The 21,758-nt window shown below is 38.7% G+C and overlaps 1 protein-coding gene across 2 annotated transcripts in view; it reads right to left on the bottom strand.

Annotated features, from left to right (window-relative positions):
* Nucleotides 1–21,758, bottom strand: part of bdg (sodium-dependent transporter bedraggled) — a 270,150-nt gene that overhangs the window by 187,108 nt on the left and 61,284 nt on the right. For both annotated transcript variants that reach the window (XM_083123786.1, XM_083123787.1), the window contains exon 2: nt 17,427–17,496. The gene's annotated coding sequence lies outside the window, so the exon portion shown is untranslated. The remainder of the gene's footprint in view (nt 1–17,426; nt 17,497–21,758) is intronic.

Here is a 21,758-nt window from a genome sequence, read left to right as displayed (position 1 = left end):
TAAAAAATGCAATGCGAAATGAAGTTTTGGAAAGAAACTTACCGGTACGTTTTAACACAAGTTCATTACTAGTCCAGATTCAAAACTGCGCGGAATGTGGGAAAACAGCAGCAAAATTAAATTTGGACTGAAGAAGTTATTCCCAGTTGGTTATTAGGCAAACTGGAGTACACGTTGAAAGTTACTATTTTACAAGTATCTTTTTTACGTCTTATCTTTTTAAAAAAACGAAGTATTAAGTGGTGCGCGTAGAATTTTCGCAAGGAGGTTTTAGTATGAGTTTTTGTTTTAAGTAGACTTTGTACACACATAGGCTGATCAGGACTGGACCTACTGTTTAAAGTGGGATCCGAACCACTATGTGCCTCTACCGGGTATCGAATCCGGGATCTCTTGATTACACTACCCCAACGGTTAGGCCCCTTTTCGCAAGGAAGAAGGAATATGATTTGAGACTCGACCTTTGCCTAATCCCAAATAACCTTTTAGTTAAGTTCACGGATTGCACAAATAAATATGTAGATACATCATAATTTCGAATATATATCTATATTAACACACTTGTACAATCAGAATGATAGATAGTATTCACAGCCATTCTTTAGTATTTGTGTTCAAATACTATGATGTAACTTGTATGTTTATGTTATGTATTTTGTGTACATCCTTTTTTTTTAATTTATTTTTTATTCATTTTATTTTATTTTTATGTTGTTGTCTTTTCACAAATTTTGTATCATTTTATTCATACGTTTATTACAATTACTTTATCAATAGATTTTGTAACTAAATCATACAGTTTATTGTACACTGTATTAATACTGTAATAACATACGTATAAGAAATGTAAATTTAAATGTAATCTATGACACGGGTTAAGTGGCACAACAGCCTCTGGCTGAACCTCGCCTACGCAAATAAAGAATAAAGAATAAAGAATTTGAATTAAAGATGTTTAAATTTTATGAACAACTTTTTAAACAAATGAAATATGTATCAGTGTTGCAAACATCTTAATTTTTTTACAATAAGTTCATAATAATTGTGAATGTCAATATTGGACAGTCACAGATTGGAAGACGGTATAACTTCTCTTCTAGGCAAAAGTTATTTTATAAGTCCACTTTATGCTCGGATCAGCTAATCGGAACCGCATCTACAGTTTAAAGTGAGATCCGAACAACTGTGCAGTTTGCCTCCACTAGGGATCGAACCTGGAATCTCCTTCCTTACTTAAGGCGATGAGGGACAATTTACGCATCAGTTGTGCATTTATTTCAATATTGTCGGAATGGCCACTGCCCTTAAAAAAAGCGTCAGGTATGCAAGAGAGCCATGATCTGTCCCCGTGTGGCAAGTGGAAACGGTTTTTCAAGTTGATTATATGATGAATAAGAATTTTCAGAATCCCATGTATTCCTTATGCAGGACAAAAAAATAACAACTTAAACTTCAAGTTACGGCTAATCAAGTGGAGTTTTTGACTTTTCCGTCTTCCATTCAGTACTTCAAAGTGTCCATTTTCCGTTGATATACAGGGTTAGTCAAAATTATGTTAACACTAATGGAGTATATTTTAAAGCCATATAGCAATGGCGAGGCTCTTTTTCTTTCTACTGTCAGTTCTATATTTTGCTATTTTTGCACAATTTGACATTACTTTCTTCCTTTTATGAAACTTTAAGCCAACTGCCGCCACCTATGGAAGCCAGAGTCCTTTTAGAACGAGTGAGCTTTGAGTGCCTGTCAATAACAATAACTCCACTCTTTCATCCACACACACACACACACACACACAAAAGAGATTACATGTCATGTCAGCAACAAAGTGGCAGGAGCAAGCAAAATCCTGGGAAAACCGAGCATCCTGTTGCTCAGCACCTGCTCCATTCAAGGATGGGCACGCGTCAGGGGGAAATATCGCCGGAACTGCGGTCGAAGCGGAGGGGTTGGCGCGAGGCTTATGTCACGCGACACTTGAATCGAGCAGTTTTGTCAACATGGCGCACGACGATCAGCTGCCACTCGCTTGCACCCTTCCCTGCCTCCTTTCCCACGGGAAGAGGGGAAGGGGTATTGAGGAAATTATAGAAGCAGGCACACAGTTCTGTTCTCTACAAGCAATTGGTTCCTCGGTCGTGTTGTAGACATTCACACAAGGGGAGGTATGTTGACGCACAGCATTGACAGAGAACAATCAAGGCGAACGACATTTCTTGGAAGTTGTTCTCGTAGAATCTTCAGTTTTCCACGCAACAGCCTCTTACAAAACTCTTTTTAATTCATTGTGCATGAAACCACACACTACATATTTATGATTACCACTGATAATTATTTATTCTGTGGTACGATGTACTAAAAATATGAACAGATCGTGTAACCAATCGTTTGTTTGATCTTTGAAAAAAAAAAAATTGACAACAAATCATGGGAGGAAAGTTAACGCATATGGGCAAAACTTTCGTCTGCGGTGACTCTGCGAGACGAGAAACAAATGACTGTTCACTTTAGTTCGCGAATAGGCCGTGGTCTTCCACTTGTTTTAGCAAACCTATGCAAGGGTCATAAAAAAAGTAACGGCCTCTGCATCTTCCACAGTTCTTTCAGATCGAAATAGATGTTCGAATTCGTGTAAGGGTGTACAGATTACCAAGGGAACTGCCAACAAAGACGAAATTTACAGAATCGATTTCTGACTGCTTCTTACACAAAAAAAAGTGCAAATCGGTATCCGCCATTAGATAGATTCAATGCGTGCCGGCTATCACCAAGGTCATCTGCATTGTGGAAGGTAGTTGCAGATAAAGACGCGGGACAGGTCGATATCGGTTATGAAGGCCATCGGAGGCTACACAGTAATTTTGTGGCTTTGGTTCGTGAAAGGTCGCTTTTTTTTTACGAATTCCCCATTCTTCAATTTGCAATTTCCGTTCCTTTCCTGGTGTCATTTGTTGCTGAAACAATTTGTATCTCACCACAGCTCTACAAGTTAGTTTTTCGTTTTGAGATGCCGTGAACAATCAGCACAAATTGTTTATATAAAATCCATCTTAAGCTTTCCTAGCTGTGAATGATGATGAGATTCTTTCGATATATCAAGTAGGTAAGTTTCAAGTAAGCTCATGTCAAGGGACTTAAGTCAAGGAGACAGTCTCTCGTGCGTTCGTGTAGGTGGCGCGTCAATCGCGTGCAGCGTCTTCTTTGCAGTCCGCGTTCTCAATTATACTTCAGTCCACGAAGATACGCGTGACGATAGCTCTCGGGAGGCTATCCGGAACTATACGTGTTGGTGTTAGGCGACTCAAGGACAAGCTTCTATCCTCCACCCTGCACTATTTCTCTCTCTCTATTTCTCCAAACACAATGGCCTGGCTGCAGAGTTGCCAGTAACGTATAGTAGAGACTCACTATACTTGAGTTGAGTTCTTAGTTTTAAGTCCACTTAATGCACAGAAAGGCTAATCGGGACTGGCCTACAGTTTAAAGTGGCATTCGAACCACTATGTGCCTCTACCGAGTATCGTACTCAGGACCCCTTGATTACAAGACGACGACGTTACCATTACGTCATCGGCGAAGTCCAAGACTATCTTTATTCTGCCTAGATGTACGCGCCTCCCCAATGGTGTACGGCGGTTTCCTTTTTAGTAAGATTTTCCCCTTCAACTTGGAAACATTAGAAAATGAAGATTATTGATATGAAATAGAAGAGTCTGAAAAAATGTATAAAAAAGTGAAAAGCTCATAGCAATAATTACTAGCTACTAAGTAGGTTATTACAAAAATTTCAAAAGTCAGATTATGTGAAACTGTGTATAAAATTTACAGCAACGGACAATAATAATGGGACACCTATAGATCCTAAAATACTGGCTACTCTGCAATGTGTTGTGTGTGTTGCATAACTCTAAAGCAATGGCCGAACTTGCCGTACAGCTAGAGTATTTAAGGATATGTTTAACACTTTAAACAACTTGAATTTAATATATGAAGACGATCTCTTCAAATTTCACTGCAATTCAGTTGTTATTCATAAAATGTGCCTTTTCCACATTCACGTAAAATTCTACCTGAACCGACGTAAATTTTCCATCATGTAGCAACACTGATAAATGAATGTTTATATTAATATTTTCACTTAGTTCATTATCTCGCCACTTCATCATCAGTGTCACGATTAACCCAGAGATGTAGAAAGCCATGTAAAATAGTTAAAATGGAAACGGTAATACAAACCAGGCACTTGTATCATTTAAGGCGAGGAGGGACAATTTCTTTCTCGCTGGGGCAGCTGCTGATCACTGTTGCCAACTTCGCTCTTTTGGAGTCAGATCTGGCTCTTTCGTGCACTCGTTTGACTGAACTGTAGCACCCGCCCTCTGCCCCACCATGATGCCACCACTGGCTCCGGCCCATAAAGACCAACTTTTGCCATGAGTGTACATTTTGCACGTGACGTGATATTCGTATAGCTATAGGCTGCGTCACGCACCTCTTCTTTCCTCCCCATGTATTTTTATATATAGCGCTGTGGCTAAGATGAAGATGACAATTTTGTTATCCGGGAACCCTTTATTTTCGATTTTATATTAACATCATTGGATTATTGAGATGGGTGATGCCGCCAAATCTAGGCGGTGAAAACTAAGAATAAATTGCCATCACTTTAAAGCTAACGGTAATAGCAGCGCCCTCACCCCTCTGACACCTAAAATTATCCTAGGAGGCACTTTATGCAGCCTTCGTTAATCTAGCTCCTTGAAAGTCATCTTTAGCTATATTAATGCTGAAATTTAGCTCTATTACGCACATCAGGTTTCGCAACACTGCCAGGATGGCCGTAGGAGGCAAGGAGAAATGCACTAGGCTTATGGGACCATTATTTTATTCGTTCTCTCAGGAATATCAAAGATCAGATGACGTAGAAAAGTACATGGACGGAAAAAGGACACGTTGAACTATGTCATAGTAGTAGGAAAAGTCGAAACTCCCATTTGATAAGCCGTAACTTGAAGTTGAAGTCCCATAAGGAATACATGGGATTCGGTAAATACTTATTAATGATATTTTTCAAACATCGTGTCTAGCTTAATAATCAACTTGAAAAATAGTTTCCACTTGTAACATGGAGAGAAATTCATACTCTCTTGCATACTAATCCCTTTCTTTTAATAGCAGTGCCCAATCCGACGATATTGAAATAAATGCACAACTGGTGCGTAATTGTCCCTCTTCGCCTTAAGTTGTGGCAATCGTTGTTTTCCGCATGATTAACACAATTGTAGTCTCTTAGGCGTCGTTCCGGTTTATTAGGTAAAATTCTTTGGTAAATACGTTTTCTAAATTGCCAAAAGCGTGGTTCACGGGTCATCATGACGCGCGTTAATGGACATTTTGGCTGTGGGTCGTTGGGTATTACTTCCTTTCAATTCTGTATCGCTGGGAGGTAAAGAGCGCTCCAGTTATGAAAACTGACTCCGATGCAACTCGTGGGAACGTCCCTGTTGGTTGGACGAAAGGTTCGTGCCTTGGATTCACGACGTCCACGCGTTACATAGTGGGAAACCATTTGCAAGGCGGATGGAAGACAGCCGACAGAGCTCACGCGCAAGAAAGCTATTGAATAAAGAGCAGCTTATGAGGAACAGGTCAAAGTATGTGGGAATCAGTACTTCGACTTACATTTGAATACTGACACACTCACACAACCACAAATGTTAATAGATTTTCCATAATTTGCATATTGCTTTAGTAATGTTCGAATGTTCCTAGGTATCTATATGGTTTGGATCAGTCATGTCAAACTTGCAGCTCAAAGTTTGTGTAGAGCGTAATACATAAGTGTCACCAAGCAAATTGTCCATCATCATGTTTATTCTATTTGTTTTACGCTTTGATTTTAGTTATTTGACGTCGCTTTTTTGTCACTTTTCGCCAATCGCGATGATGAGGATGAGTGGTGAAACCTCCGAAGAGACGCTCACAAATAATACCCATGCATAGGCCGGGATTCGAACCCGAGACCACTGGATTCGTAGCGCACTGTGATAACCACTCCGCTATGGAGGCTGGCTCTGTTTTATCAGCTTCATTCTTCCAAGGAATGTGGTCTTATAATTTTGGTTTTGGCACACACATATTGCACTACATTCAGGGTTGTAAACGGTCCACGAACCCATAAATTCTAATGGGTTATATTGGGATTCCGCTACAGGATCGGAACCTTCTTTCTCGCACAATTTAAATTCGGCTCAAGTTGCGTATTGGACCGGATTTAAATTGATCCGGAAAAAAGGTTCCTGGATCAAATTGAAATACTTTACAGATAAAAAATGTTCTTTACGGTCCAGAACCCATTTACGCTTGCTGATTTTCTCTCCTGGACCGGAATTGAATTTATTTAGAATTCCTGAACCTTTAACAACCCTGATTACATTATCGTCGATCGGAGATGGGAGGAAAAGTTTTAGATTTTGTGTTTGTTAAATAAAACCAGGGCAACCCGGAATATACTGCAAGGATGTGAAATCTACACCTCTGGAACAACAAGCCCTCTGACTCAAGCAACATTTGACCTAAAAACCACCTCAGGACTTCTTTGCAGGATGCGTAAAGGAACTGGCAACAGTTATTACTATTTGTCTCCGAGGTGATTACAGCTAATCTGCCCTCCAAGAAAAAAGGAAACACGTGCTACTTTTTACGAAGAGCCCCTCTACGTCCGCCACAGAGGCTTTGCAACCTTGTGAGTGGACAGCGTGTATCCGTTCTTATTTACAGGTGGAGTCATATCCTGCAGGTGGGGCACAGTACGTTCACTTTCTGCAGCAAAATACGTGGGTGTATGACAGACTGGAGAGTGAGTCACTACAAAAGAAAGCATCACATGTAGAGTGGGATGCAGAAGTATTACCAAACAAATTGCCCATCGCCATGTTTCAGGTCAGTAGCGAGGAGTAGGCGGCTATGAATCTGAAGCCTAGGACGTCGTTCAAAGAAATTTACACTTGGCAGAGATAAGGGGAGAAGGAAAACCTACAAGGTGTTAGGTTGGAATTAGTGCCACAACACTCTTTTTTCTCCTTCCTCATCTATCTAACCAAACCCAGCCTAGTCTAACCTAACCTGGCCTCGCTAATGACGTCACGTCAGACAATCGGACACTTCAGCCAATCCGATTGCTTAAAACTGTAGTCGCAGCAATCACTACCAAGGTGTATTCGACCTTTTCTTCTTTTACTTGTAGGCTTATATTCTGGTAACACACTGCTGTAGCTTTGATTCGCAAAGTAGTAGTAATAGTACGTTTTTAAAGATGTTCTTCAGAAACTAGTACTGAAATATTCTAGGATGCGCTGAACTTTTTAAATCATAAATGCAAACTATAATCTTTAAAATAAACTGCATTATTTTTTAATGGGTTTTTCTGTGTTTCCTTATTTATAAATTTGCACGATGCAAATATCACAAACTATGGCATAAGAACAAAATATCGAAGGACCCACATAAAATGCTTCGTAGTGCGGAGGGGGGGGGGGGGGCACAATTCTGCCTAGGGCGCCAAAATATCTAGCTACGGATCTGCCATGTTTAATATGAAACAAAACGCCGGACGAGCTGCAGACAAATTCTGCACCAGCACACGTAAAAATACATTCATTAATAACACGTAGGATGGAAGAGAAAATTTAATGAAAATAGTCATGGACAATTTGGGCATTCCCACTGTACCATCGAATTAATTTAAAGTTATTTTCACTCAAATTATTCCTATTGTAAGCATAGCGTAAACTGTACAGGACAGGCACCAAGAAAATGTTTCGAAAAACAAGGCAGCAAGAAGTTGTTCTGTTTTGACAAGGACTGTGTTGTCACGTCAAAAACTTTCATTTTTAAATGCACTGCACATAGTGTTTTCACACACTTACGAAAATGAGCAGATTGGCACTACCAGCAAGTTTAAAAAATGTTACGTAGCTACGTACTTTAGAAGATATAAAGGTCCAAATATCGTCACCCAAATACAAAATATCTCCGAATATGACCCAGGTAGAGTTTGAAGTTTGAGCACATTTTGATGTGAACAGCTTTGCCACAAATGTATTCGTGTAGGAGTTACAACTGTTGCAAATAGCAAATATTGCATCCTCCTCTCCATATCCAATCTATGAGTTTGCGTACAGTGATCGTAAAGGTACAACTTGAATTTCACCTATGAAAACGAACATAATATGAACATGGTAGAACAGAAAGTATGATTTGTAGGAACACTATATCATCTCGTTTTGTAGTAGATAGTACGGGGTTCTATCCATATAGAATCCCAATCAAATATCTAACTTGCACTTGTGACTGGATATCTTGTATTTGAGAGAATATTTAGACCTCCGTTATTTCTAAAGTATGCAACACTGCTGTAAGTTGTTTGTAACAATTAACTTGGTTTCAAAAGTAGAGTTGTAACAAAACTATACATTTTCCATGTTTAAAACTTCGTTCTGACGTATCAATAATTAGGCGTGTTTTGTTTGATGTTGGTAATTGTAAGAAATGTCCTCCCTTGATTTCGTTCTATTGATTAGAAGGGGTAAAATAACTACTATCATGAATTCACGAGATCAATGTCGCGATTAGCCAAAAGTGGAAGAAAAGTGACGATAAATAAGAGAAATACAAAAGAGCGCAATCGAGGATCAAGGAGGAAAATCTGACATGGACAGCAAACAAGGTCATGCTGTCACGAAGTAGTACATTTAAAATGTTAATGCACGTTGTAACGGCGTCGTTGCAGGTGCTAGCGTGTTGGTTGAAGAGTGGATGTCGTGCATTCAGAAATCACGCACAAAAATCTCAGCTGGTACATAAATACTTGGAAGATTAGTTCTGTGCAAATAGTCTGTGCTTCTTCTCTCAACAAAAAGAGTCATCCATAATGAACCTCCAAACAGATGGAAATGTCACATTATGTGGTTAATATTATAACACTTTGGATACTGTAAATGTTCGTTTTACAACTTCATGCTACCATCAGCGTTCGTTTCTACAGTTTGCAACATGGAAATGTAATCCAGTTTGGATTATCTTTGGTCCTTGAACCGTTCTGCGAAACGATTTTAATATTTTATTCCAACTTTGACAATGTTCTCGTCATTATTGTGTTGAGTTATCTCACACATAATATTGATATTGCTAGTGGAGAAGAAAGAGCCGAACTTTTCAATGTTTTTTTTTCCATCAGAACTTCTCACCTCCCTCAGTTTCCGACCCTTTCCCCCACTTAAATGCTGTCTGTCCTCACACAAAAGGTAAAAAGGTAAAGTGTTCCCCTGTGCATAGCACCACGCCATGAAGGCGTATAGGGGGTGCGGGGGTAACGCCCCACACTTTCTTGATCCGGTCGTGAGTGGGGGTGATGTGATCAGCATCACGCCCCTGACCGCCTTTACCCCCCAGGGTTTCCCCCAGGTACCCATGTTATTCGACGCTGGGTAGGCGCCGGGGCCGCTTCCACTCATTTATAATTTGTTCACAGAGATTTCTGTCGCTCCTGTGAATTCACAGATTACACACTCTTCGACTGCACACACCATTCGTTCGCGTTGGCCTTGCACTTAATTGGAAATCGAAACATTTAAATAATCTTTCAAACGGGCCAAAATCTGTCCTCACACACTATCTTCAATCACAACATCCCCCGAGGAAGTAAAATACCTTCTCGCTTCATTGCCCCTCCACCGGTCCCTAGGTCCAGATGAAATCCGCACAATATTCCTACGTAAAACTGCCGACTCCTTGGCTCTTCCTCTGTCTGCCTTACTCAACAAATGTTTCTCTAAGGGTGTGTTTCCGAAAAACTTCAAACGGGCCAACATTGTGCCCATTCACAAAACTGGAGATAAAAAATGTGTAAAATCCCATAGACCAATCTCACTTCTATCGCCACTATCAATTATTTGTGAAAAAAATCGTCAAAAACAGGTTACTTCTGTTTACGTCACCATATATCAACACAGCACAACATGGTTTTCTTCCAGGCAGCTCTTGCCTAACAAATCTTTCCGTCTTACTTTCGCATGCTGCCAGAGCTATTGATAATAACTCCCAACTTGACCCTATATATTTGGACATTTCGAAAGCCTTTGACAAAATTAATCATAAATTTCTTCTTCATAAATTATCATCCAGATTTAACATCCATGACAAATTTCTCTCTTTACTCCAGGACTACCTCCATGAGCGTGAACAACGTGTTGTTCTTTCAGGTAACTCTTCTAACTTTCTACCCGTTTTGTCTGGAGTTCCCCAGGGGAGTGTTTTAGGGCCGCTCCTATTCCTTCTGTACATGGATGATCTCCCTGAAAAACTGTCCTCCCTCCCTATCAATATACTTTTGTTTGCGGATGACTGTAAACTCTTTAAGGAGATCTCATCGCACCATGACATGATGATTCTTCAAAATGCTCTCACAGAACTTGTTAAGTGGTGCCGTCAGTGAAATTTAGAACTAAACCCTCAGAAATGCTCTTTCCTTACTTTTTCCCTAAAAAAGAACAAAGTGGTGTCTACTTATTCTATTGAAAACAATCCAATCCAAAATGTTTCCACCCAAAACGACCTAGGTATTATCATGGATGAAAAACTCACTTTTAATTATCATATTATAGCTAAAAAAAAAAAAGGTAAAGTGTTCCCCTGTGCATAGCACCACGCCATGAAGGCGTATAGGGGGTATGGGGGTACCACTAAAAAAAGCCATGCGCCTTCTCGGTCTTCTATACAGATTTAGCGAAATTCAAAACCCATCATCTCTTGCTTTATTCTTTAAATCTTTCATCTCGCCCATCCTGGAATACTGTCCCCCAATTTGGGCAATGGCCTCAAAAACCAATCTCACCAGAATAGTTTGTGTTCTCAGTTTCTTTCTTGCAATTGTTCGCCATAGAATACCTTCCTTTCGACATGTATCCAAATCAGACACCATGGCTGCTCTGAATATTCACACTCCATCATTTCGTCGTGATCTATCTGACATGAAATTTTTATCAGAACAGATCTCCTAATCAGTAAATTCACACTTAGGGTACCCCAAAAGCAAACGCGCAACCTGCAAGTCTTCCACAACCCAACCACTAGGCTATAACTTCTACAACGCTCATTGATTTACAGGCTCCCAGAAATCTACAACAAACTTCCCCTGAATGTAGATATTTTCCTTCCAGAACGTAATTTTTGTATATTACTGACGAAGAACATGTAAATCTATCCCATCTTGTTATTGTTTTTATCTTTTGTTATTTTTTGTTTCTACTTTATGTTGTTTCAGTGTAAAATGGCCAAATAAGACTGTATCTGAAACTCTGAGTAAGTAAATATATTTTTTTTTTTTTTTGCCATATTATGCACTGGAGAAACATTATTTAAATGTTTCGATTTCCAATTAAGTGCAAGGCCAACGCGAACGAATGGTGTGTGCAGTCGAAGAGTGTGTAATCTGTGAATTCACAGGAGCGACAGAAATCTCTGTGAACAAATTATAAATGAGTGGATGTTTTCACGTTCAACCAAGGACGTATTTAGAAGGGGGTTTGAGGTGTGCGGACCAACCCCCCCCCCCCCCCCGCCATGAAAGTCTTACAAAGTCCAAACTTGAATAAGAAATAATACTTGTTTACTGTTGTATAATATGAAGTGGATATATTTCCGCAGAACTTACATTAAGATAAGAATTATACAGCTTTGAGCTGTAATGTCTGCGAAACTTATTTATGCGTACTATTACTATTATCTAGGTTCTCGGCCTGTGTACAGGACCGGTGGCAACCCATCAACGTGAGGAAATTGGGGAGCTACGAATGAGTAGCGTAGCGTCTGGGAAAGGTCCTATAACGGCTGGGGGTTCGACGTGCTGACCCCACGTCACCCCATTACCCGTTGAAGATCTCCACACCTCTAGGTAGGATTGTGGGAGCGAGACTGGCAGTCGGGAGATAGGCCCTTTCGCCAGTTTGAAGGCTCCAGCCACAAATGTCAGTCACATGTTGCCAAACAAAAGTATGGACACAGCACGCGGACTAAAGCAGCCGCTACAACTCAACAACAGACAGGGATTTTCAGCATTTCGTCATTTGGACTCGTTTCCAGTTTGTTCTCTAGGGAGGAATAAAATAACCAAGTGGAAACGCAAGATATGGAACAACAGCGATTTCTTTCTTCAAACGGGAGGCCATTTTCTCACGATCAAGTTCCCGTCAGCTCTATTAAATCAGTCATATGGTCTGTTCGCAATCAGGAGCAGAAACAATAGGTGAGCACGAGTGTGTCGCAAGTTTCGGAGGTGCGAAAAAAGTATACAACTCTTTCGTGTGCAGTGGAACAAATGTTTGTGGGGCCAACACCGGATTCATTGTTCAATGTCGCCAGAGAGAAAAGAGGTTATATATTGTTTGTGCATTAAAATCAAAACGTTGACGATGAACATTAACCCATCAGAAGCAGTGGCAGCGATTGAGGGGGTGGGGCGAGCGGGGCAGCTACCCTCCCACTTCTTACCCCGCACTATGTCCTCTTATCACTAACCTTGTCTACAAAGGGAAATTAAACGGTTTTTGCCCCCCAGTTTTGGCACCCAATCCCCGCCACTGATTACAAGCAATTATTTTGATATCTGGTTGCATCGATTTTGTAAGAGAAACGATTTTCTACCGTATTGCGTTCAATATATTTCACCAAGAACCGTAAAATATAGCCTGATGTACGTATAAAATCCATACGGAACGAAAAGTTATTCGTAGAAAGTCTATTTTCGCGCAATCATAAACTTGATCGATAATTTATTAAACAAATCATGCCACATTGTTCTATTGATGCACACATACATTTTGTGCATTATATAAATTGTTTTGGAGTCCTTAATAACTCCTCACTACTTTTACTTTACTTTACTTTACTCCTTGCTCCACTGAGCCAGTGGGGTTCTTTTGAATTAATAAAGTGCCATTATGTTTATATCAAACCATGATAATTTGCCACTACTTCAACTCAACAATAGTGATATTTTGAACATCTCCAAGCCTCGTCCTCTAGAATATTTTAAAATTAGGACGTTGTCAGTTTAGTTCACACAGTATAGCCTGTGTAAGATTTTGGTTTCTCTCTCCTCTGAATGAAAGAAAGGTATGGTTAAGGTAAAAGCCAATAGATGGCACTGATCACATGTTACGTCATTCAGTTTGCCGGTTGGAGGTAAGAATCCTGAACCGAGACACTCCACTTTTCAAGCTGGCACACGTTCAAATCATAATCCAACAGGGCACTCGACGTGACGGGAGAGGTCAACAGGGGACTTAGACGCACGTAGTGGTGATGGTTTAATTTATTTTCTTTCGTAGAGAATTAGTTTAATATTATTTTATTTAATTTTGTAGAGATGTTCGTAGTATTATATTAATTTGCTTGTTGATCTTTACCGAGTGATCGTCATTACAGACGACTAGAAAAAAAGGGGGGGGAATTTAACATAGAAATCTTCTTTTATGCAATCGGATACAACATGGATGAATAATGATACCAATTAAATAGTCAGCAAAAGGAGAGAAAGTCGATTATTAGTTAAGGATAACTATTGAAAATTATCTTCTTATATATATATATATATATATATATATATATATATATATATATATATTAATGTTATTGTTGAGGTCATAATTGTTAACGACAGTTTATGTATATATATATATATATATAATATTATTCTTCGAATACCATATTTAAATTTTGTTAAATAAACTGTCATCCAATCCTATCCAGTGAATTTTATATTCTATTAATTAAAATACTTGATGTAAGGTGTACCACGTACCTATGGGGGTCCAGTATGCAGGCCCATAGCTATCTTTCATCGGTTAAACGGGAAGGTATTTTTAATTCCAATCAAAAACAAATAATCTTAAATCCCTTATACTCCTAAACAGAAGTAAGATCACAGAAATTTCCATGTTAAATGTGCCTGCTACGCTCCCTGGGGAAAAAATGCTGTTAAACATTGTGTACTAATGTGGGTTCATTGAATTGAAATAAGCCGGGTTTTCTTCCAACTCTGTGAGGCACAGAAGAAGAAAAAAAAGCACCTGAAAGGCAAGTGATATAAAGAGATATGAGGTGGTCTTAGAAAAGACGTCGCAGATGAGGAAAGAATGCTACAAAGCCTTAAAAAAAATCAGACTCGTTGTACTCGGTATATAGCTGCATTACAGTTACACTTTGAAAGGAAAAACTTGGAATAAAATGCAGTCCAGGATATTTCTGAACACCTCTTGTGCATCTTTACAAATATGTTATAGCACTACCGTGATGCCATTTTAGGGTAAAAAATTTACTTATTTTATTCTTGTAAATTTAAAAAATATGGCATTAATTACTCGTGATAAAAACAACGTTATTCCGAAGTAATTTATCAACTTTCGTTTAGCATGCTGAGAGAAACAGAAGTGTTTCCTCGCAAACAGTAAGAAACAAGCTAATTTCTAGTCGGTTCTGTGAGGGAAAGTATGGAGTTCAGTGATAACGGGAAAGATAAAGGCCTGCACAAGTAAAATACGGATCGTTAACAGAACACAATTCTCACAATTTGCTAGAGCCTCCGAGGCAGGGAACGCGTAGTTTATCTGCGGAAGTGACGCAGAAATCCTAGTCGATAGCTATTTATTTGCACACAACATTAACAACACGGAAACCGGACATGCACATTCTGGCATATTCCGCGGATGTTTTCTTTTTCGCCTTTTTTCTTTGGCCGAATCTGCTGCCACGCACGTGTCAGCAGTAAGAATAAGCTTCAAATTTGCTCCTGCCACGTAATTCGTCTGCTAAGAAGATGTTGCAAATCTTAAGAACAGATTGAGACGAGAGAAATGCAAGTTTATGATTAGTGGGAAAGAATGAACAGGTAATTTAGAACACTTTTCTTTAGAAAGCATTTAGCGATATTATTTTAATGCTAACAGAACCTAACCTAACTACGAGAGCATTTAGGTTTATTATTAGAAGAATGCTAAGGGACAATCTTAAAACATTTTTGTGAAAGTAATCGCTACAACTTCACAGTATGTGTTACAGACGTAATTGCATACATAGCATGATGAAATCACGATAAGACAAAGAACGAATCTGCTGCCACGAGCATCTTTTTTGAGGTTCCAGCAGAGAAAGAACGTGGCAGCAGACACTACCTTTTTCTTTTCATTTCTTGGAAAGATAGGTTAATGACACTTTGGCAAAGTTTGATTTGCGTCTGCTTCATGTCCAGATAGACTAATCAGGACTCAGGAGCGTAGACCAATCAGGACTCAGGAGCGTATATACGAGGCTAGCTAGGCTATCTGCGAAGCCTGAAGCCTAGAAAGTAAATTACTGAAGATAATGGCGATTCTGAAGTTGGCAACCTGAATTCTTAGGAGTTGGCAACCTGAATTCTTAGGAGTTGGCAACCTGACTACCGTTGGGATGGCAACGTGGCTGCCTTGAAGACGTCAAGAATCAGCCTCTTAGTCTTCCCCCTTCCACCATAGCCTAGGACCAGGTGTCATAGTGAGTTAGTCCAGGTCTTAAGACTCAGCATACGCCACTGTCAGGACTAGATATACATTTTAAAGAGGGATATGAACGACTGTGCAATAAGCCTCCGTCCAGATATGCCCCTTGATTACAAAGAGACAACGTTTACCACTACGCTATCAAGAGAACACACCACCACCAGACATTGGATGTAAAGTAACTGGCAAAGCAGTTAGAAGTAACAGTTATTGTTTTCGAACAACGGTAATTGAAACAAGTTATTGAATTTAGCACAGGACTTGCAAGTAACAGAACGAAACTATAGGGTAGGAGATATAACTTTGTTCATAGGCGTAAGTTGGGGGAGGCAAGTGGGCAGTAGCCCCTAAATTTCAAGGTTGATTAAAATGTACACGATGGTGGCATTTTTTTTTTCAAAAAACCTTCTGTGCGTTGGTGAGTCAGTGAATGAGGGCAAACTACGAGTATTTATATAGAAGCACAATAAATTGGAATACGCTCAATAGAAACACAAGATGTATAACTTAATTGCACAATACTTTGAAAAGCGCAGTGTAAGTTTTAGTAGTGCAACAGTTCTAGAAATGGGAAGTCCTATTTCGTATCTTTCGCAACAAAGACTAAATCAGATAAAGCACGTCGGTACAATGTCATCACGGCTACAATCAGTTAACGGAAAATTTTCGCACTAGAAAGTTAATATTTAACATAAGGTAACTGAACCCAATATGGCCTACCTAAGGTTAGCAATTTTTTCTAATGGTGTACAAAGTCATAAAGGTAAAACTAAGAGCAAGATTCAAAAGAGGGAACATTTCTGGACATTTTCTGAAAATTGGAGTCTGTTCCAAATAATAACATGGGTGCAGAGAAGATTTCGTTACAAAGCAACGTTTAGGCCATATTAGGTGCATATGTACCCAATATGGCCCAGTAATATATTTTGCTTTTTCGCATCACAAAATGCAACAGAAAGTACCACAGTGTTATTTTTATCGGAAGATAAGTTTATTGGTATGCTTACGTTTTATTTACATAATGGCTTAATGAGATTACACAAGGGAATAACATCGTTTACAAACCAATAAACAAGGAAGTCACGTGTCATAATCTGTCACCAGAGATCATGAATTACACATCACAGTCTGGGTAAATGAAAGGCCCTTCATCATCCTTAGTGACTCCTACACACTCTACGTGAACATAAAAATTAACAAATGTCACATGTCCTTCCTGATATAATTTCTATGTAGGCCATATTGAGTCCACCTTGCATAGTGTTACTTTTCCTTCGTTACAAACAGGACTTTACAACAATGTACCTAGTTTAGACTTTAATCTAAAGTACAAAATATGAGCTATCATAATATTTACTACAGGTATAAACACCTATCACTTAGAAGATGTAGTAAGTAATAACTTACTTATGCAGTATTAGATCACATAGAGCACAATCACTAGGTTTAGCTATTTTGCCTATTTGTCCACAAGTTACTACACTATAAGTGCAATCAACAGGTTCAATCATGTCATTCGGACAGTCTAAATAACATACTAGTGCCATCTGTTGTATTAAGCTTGAAACTACTTGGAAACAGCAAATAGGCCATATTGGTTGCATGTACATTAGAAAATATGCGATTGCCAGTATGTAGCTACTCGATTTCGAAAAAGAAAAGTACTTCGGCCGCCCAAAATGATATAGGTTTAGTTCGCCAACGTACTAAGCAATGCAATTTCAGCCTTGCGTGTATTTTCACTGCAATGCAGTGCAGAACTGGCAGACTTTACGATTCTTAAGTGTGGTTTACATAGTTAAGATTAAAAGAATTCTGATAGAAACGACTTACCTAAGAGAGGCGAAGTGGTGAAGAGCGCTCTTTACTTAACATCCAGCTGTGTATATCAGGGATACGCTGCCTATAAAGATATACAAAAATCATTTTCATTAAATGTACATATTGGGACAGGCAAATTTTATTAATAGAGGTTAAAACACACAGGAAAAAAAAATCAAAACATACATAAGCCGCAAACATACACAAACAAATGTTTACAAATGCACTGTTTAATTAATTTCTCCTTTTTAACCCCGGGATGCCCCAAAAAATGGTAACAAAGTTTAAGCAGTCGATATTTCGGTTAATTCACTGGAAATTTCCAAATTTTCACCTTCTTTGCTTAGGAAATTGTCCATGTCTATTTTCATCAATTTTCTCTTCCATTTTACGTGTTTTTACGGAACGGAATTTTACGAATGCTTGTTCAGAGGTTGTTTGGTGTTTTATTTAATTTCTTAAAGCTCTCATTGCGTAAATAAAAGTGAATAAACATGGCAATGCGCAATTTGCTTGGTAATACTTATGCATCTCTCTGTACAAGAGCGCACTAATAGGTTGGCTGCTTCATTGTAATTAGATGCAACTGTGTGCATACATAAATTATGGCTTTAGAATTTCTTGATCACGTAGGAATTGTTAATTACGACGATAGGCTACTGATCAAAAAAACATTTCCTCCATTGTGTTTATGTATTGAAAGCAAATAAACTTACTTCTCAGATCAGAAAAATGTTAATATAAATATAATTGAAAGCATGCGGAGGACGTGGAGATAGGACCGCACACATTCACAGTCCCAGCCACTTGTGAAGGTGATGTGATTATCACCACACCCCGGCTACAGTTACTTCCAAGGGTTGCACGCAGGTATTTATTTATTACAGGCTCGGTGAACTCCAGCGCCACTTAATGCAGGGACATTATCTAAAAAATTACCACCTGGAAACATCCAGACTTCAGACGTCCGTGATCCATCGGTTAGTAGTGTGTGTGCTTCGACAACAGAAATCCTGGAGTCAAATCTTCTCAGGTTAAACATCATATTCATCATTATCTATGCATGCTTATTTTATTTTTATCACGAAATTTGCCTATTGCATTTTATAGGGTGAGCCAGCCAGATTTTGTGTGGGTCATCGCCCTTTTTGGCACCGCCCCGGACAGAAAAGCAACGTGAAAGTAAGAAAAAATATGTTTTCACACACATCCATTACAACACAAATAAATAAATATGAAAAATAATTCCTGCTGATGTGTAAACCAGCATTTAGTAAAATGAACAGTTTCCACATCCAGCCACTCGCGAGAACCCGAAACTGCTCCTCTCGTACCAACCTTTCCCCGCGGCAAGCTGGGTTTGTGCGCTGGGTGGTTGTAGGAGGGCGAGAAAACTTAGCATTACGCTTATGGGAGTATTGTTTTACTTGTTCTATTAGGAACACTATCGATGGTGTAGAAAAACACATCAGCGGAAACAGGACCCATTTAAGATTTTCCTTGTGTTAGGAAAAGTCGAAACTTCCATTTGATTAGCCGTAATTTGTATTTTTTTACAGATCGTATCTAGTTTAATAATCAACTTAAACAGATTCCACTTGCAACATGGAGAGAATTTCATACTCTCATGTCCTATGTTATGTTTCTTTTTTCAGCAGCAGTGTCCATTTCTACGATATTGAAATAAATACATGTCTGGTGCGAAACTGTCACTCTTCGCCATCGATTTGCCACTGACAATTTCTTTAAGCCTTCGCATTCGGAGACTCAAGATCTCTCTCTTGCTATGATAACATATACAATCTTCAGAGTGCTGGAAGTTCGCAAATCCGCCGCTAGATGTCCGTGCCTTGGGTTTGATTTACGGCAACACGTAATGGCAGAGCCATCTGTTGGTAAAAATTGCAACTTGTTACATTCTTCAATATCTCGTAACATTTTTCTGGTCCCTCGCGTTCAGACCACAACTGCAATGTTACAAAAAAGACCATTCAAAAATTTCAGAACATTTGGTTTGTGGTTTAAAAGAACAAAAAGAACTTTTATGTTAATTTTGACGTGAGAATTCCTTAAAACCGTCTTCAAATAACGCTAGCGTTGAAATACAGTACGTAGGTTCTGGAGATTGTCTGTGCCTGGGGAGGAGGCACCCTTAAGGGTTAATAAATGGCTCTAAAGTCACCTCGGTGGCCAAACACGTTGAGGGGTCGGGTCAAAAACAATTACGCGTCCCAGACTTGACCCGAGATTTCCATTGTGAGCGCACCTTCATCAATTTAATCCAATCAGTAATCCTCATTGTCGCCTTTGCTGAAAATGGCAAAAATATGACGTTAATTAAGAAAATACAAACGTTAAATATGAGCAGTACCCTAAATATCATGTAAAAATAGAATATTAATTCCGAGCTACAGATGACGCACCCATTCAGAGAATGTACCAACCATTTTACGAAATTACTGAATCAAAAAGACATAGTGGATATCTTCCAAGAAATCAAAACTTTAAAACTAATATAGCCATAAGTTCAAAGATATGTTTAAAAAAAGTGAAATTCCTTAATTGAAAAAGTTAACGTAAACCTACCTCAGGGTTTCGGTTCATTTTAGCAAAACGAAGTTACTAACTTTTCCACATTTTACAGGCAATTTTGAAATACATTTCCAAACCATTCTGTGGTACTTTAATACTAATAATTAGGGAACGGAAGTTTAGGTAAATAAATGTTTTTTTTTTTCTGCGATACGATAGAGACCCTCGTTTTTTGCCAAACTTCTGATCATAGCCTTATATGTCAACACAACAAATTTTATTTTATATAAAAACACATTTTCCAGTTTTCCGTATGTAAATACATATTTTGCGAATTTTCATTTTAAATACATAAAATCGCTCATTGTCTTCAGCTACCTCGAAATCCTCGAAGGAAAAAAAGGTTTATTCTCCGCACCTTTTTCATATCGAGAGTGTTAGGTTTATTTTGTCTTTGAACACGCTCACTGGCAGACTTCTGGCGCCTCGCCTACGATCCTATTGGGGGGAAAATATTACCCCCCCTGGATCTAACGCACAAGTGCTAATGTCTAAATGTACAGATGTTTTTGGGAAAAACCAAGGTTTTCAAACGTTGTGCCAAATTGCATGTGTTTTGGAAGGAGGTGAAGTAGAGGAAGAGGAAGCTTTGGAAAACTTCAGCGTTAGTGGCATTTCGTGCTTTAAATATGCAAGAATTGTTTCTTGTGACGTGGAGCGATCTTTCTCACAATATAAGATCATTTTTTAGAGATAATCGTAACAGATTTACAATGGGGAATTTGGAAAAACTATTTTGATCCATTGCAACTTTTCTCAAAAATAGCTCACTAAGAGGTAAGCATTTAGAAACTGATTTCAGGTGTTTAAAATGCATGTAATACTTTGTTTTTGTTACCAAATGTTTTTTATTTTTGTCAATTATTTTCCTGTTTTTATCACATATTTTCAACATTCATGAGACAATAAATATTTCTGAGTTTTTTAGCACATAAAGTTCCGTTCCCTACTAATAACCAAGTTCTAAGCGTTGAACTTGCAATTAGTATTCAAGGGAATTCAATTTATCTTAAAAATAAATTAAGAAAAATAAACAATAAAATAATGTTGAAGTATAATATTTTCCACAAAGAGACGGGTTCAAAAATGTTAATTTTATTTTTCAGGATTTGGATTTGAAAAGAAAACAGTTGATTTTCCCGTTATTCCTTCCAGACTTTTAGTTGAATTTCAACATTCCCTTTCATCCTGCTAACTAGCGAGGCTCTGGCGTTTGGACAGACAGTATAATAATATGTGGGGCTCACGTTGTATGCTCCCTATATGTTTTTGATTGTCCCTTCGTCCATTTTATCATCATTCATCCTCAGCTTCGCAATTAGCCAAAAGTGGAAGAAAGGCGAAGTAAAGTAAGCAAATACAATACCATGGTCGAGTACAAACACGTGGCATCAAATATAATTCTCCGATGGGAACGGAGCCACGATTATTCGTGATAGGAAGGTAAGTTCCATGCAAAGAGACCACGTGCATAGAATGGAAAATCCAAAGCCTTGAAAACTGTTAACAACTGCAACAAAACGCCCTTGGACAGCAAGCGTCCTGCTAAGGAAGGTCGGACATATTAGCGTTAAAATATTGACTTACGACGCTGCTCGACTAATCTCAGACGCCCCAAGGACTCTTTTTATCACGATTTACCTCATTATGCACTTCCATAATCAGCGAATCCATTTACGAGAAGGTTTGGTTGGTTTTACAAATTGGTGCTTGTCTTGTGACTTTTTGATAAGCCGCGCGAAGTGTTTGAAA

The sequence above is a fragment of the Lepisma saccharinum genome, chromosome 6 (assembly GCF_977018435.1).
Source record: "Lepisma saccharinum chromosome 6, izLepSacc3.1, whole genome shotgun sequence".
Taxonomy (NCBI): Eukaryota; Metazoa; Arthropoda; class Insecta; order Zygentoma; family Lepismatidae; genus Lepisma; species Lepisma saccharinum.
The sequence above is the reverse complement of the archived record's forward strand: the minus strand, read 5'-3'. Positions and strand labels throughout refer to the sequence as shown.